Below are 1,392 nucleotides of genomic sequence, written 5' to 3' on the forward strand. Positions count from 1 at the left end.
TGTAGTTTCCCATTCAAATTGAAAAGAGCTTGGGTTTTTTTGTTGTATTGAGCAAAATTTTCTTGAACTTTATAAGAAACGCAAAAAAGGCAATCAGATATCAAAATATTAAGCCTATTCAAAGAGTCATGATGACTATTATATTCACAGTTAGTATTACAGACAAATCTTAGTTGAATGCAAAGTCAACAAACCAGAAGTGGTGGCAAAATAACCAGATGAGACCAAGACCATATCAGAAAGTGCCATTGGTCTGCTTTGTGTTCACATGCCAAGCTGCCAGGAGCAAATTTTCGCATTCTAACGTGTATGTAATGTTTACAGACGTGATTTTTTAGTTGACACAATGTAGTCTGAAATAAAAGATGTTAAGTAATTTGAGATTTTGTCCAAACGGCGGCATTGTATAACACCACCATCTTCCCTTTCATTATTGCTTTTTCTGCCGCTTAGGCTATTCCTTTTTGAACTTTTGCCAGCGTCCTGTTGTCACGTCAGCTTGTAGTCTATTGTTCAGTGGAAGACTTGGTTACTTGAGCAAGCATAGGTGGTGGAATTAAAAATTATTGCGATAAAAGTTTGAAAGCATACGATAAAAGTTAAGAAAGCGCTCGCATTCAATCAGTTTTTTTTTTAGGTTGTTTGCTAACCAGAAAGCAACTTTTTCCACAAGGGATTAATGGTCGTAGTTGCATTAACACTTTTGAAAGGTAAATTGATTTGTTACAAGCACAGAAATCACGTGTTTTTTGAACGATTGTGGCTGTTCTTAGAATTCAGCTGACTTTATAAGGACGAAGTTATGATATTGTGCTACAATTCTCACAAAGAACATCGACAAACTTGTAAAAAATGGTTATCAGAGATATTTCTGAGTATATCTCTTAAAAACCTGTGACTGGAGTATGACAAGGTTCTATAGAATTCTTTTCAATTGTGTCTCAGAACATTAGCATATAAGACTTGTTTTGTTTTTTTTATTAGATAAGATTCACTATTATTTTTGTGGTGGCCATAGTAGGTTGTGTACTGCATCTAAGCAATTAGATCTAGTTAAGTGAATTATAACGTGGTTTGTGCAACTTATGTGCGGCTAATGACAAGAAGCAAGCATTCCAGTTATTTATTAACCACATTGGTCTGGATGTCATTGGCGGCTCGACCTCTACGCCACTTAATCCAACTCGTTGTGCGAGCAGAGAACGCGGTAGCCAGTAAGTAACATTGAATAGCTCGTTGAAGGTTGCTACGCAGTTGGACGTCTCTGTTCGAGTAAGTTTGCTGTTGTCTGTGCACGCTGCAGCTGCGCCTGTTCTCACCTAGAAAGGAAAGGTGCTTCTGGAATGCTGTACTAGTCAGAATTCAAGAACAGAAGAACTTTGTTAAGTTAAC

The sequence above is a fragment of the Aplidium turbinatum genome, chromosome 2 (genome assembly GCF_918807975.1).
Source record: "Aplidium turbinatum chromosome 2, kaAplTurb1.1, whole genome shotgun sequence".
NCBI classification, from domain to species: domain Eukaryota; kingdom Metazoa; phylum Chordata; class Ascidiacea; order Aplousobranchia; family Polyclinidae; genus Aplidium; species Aplidium turbinatum.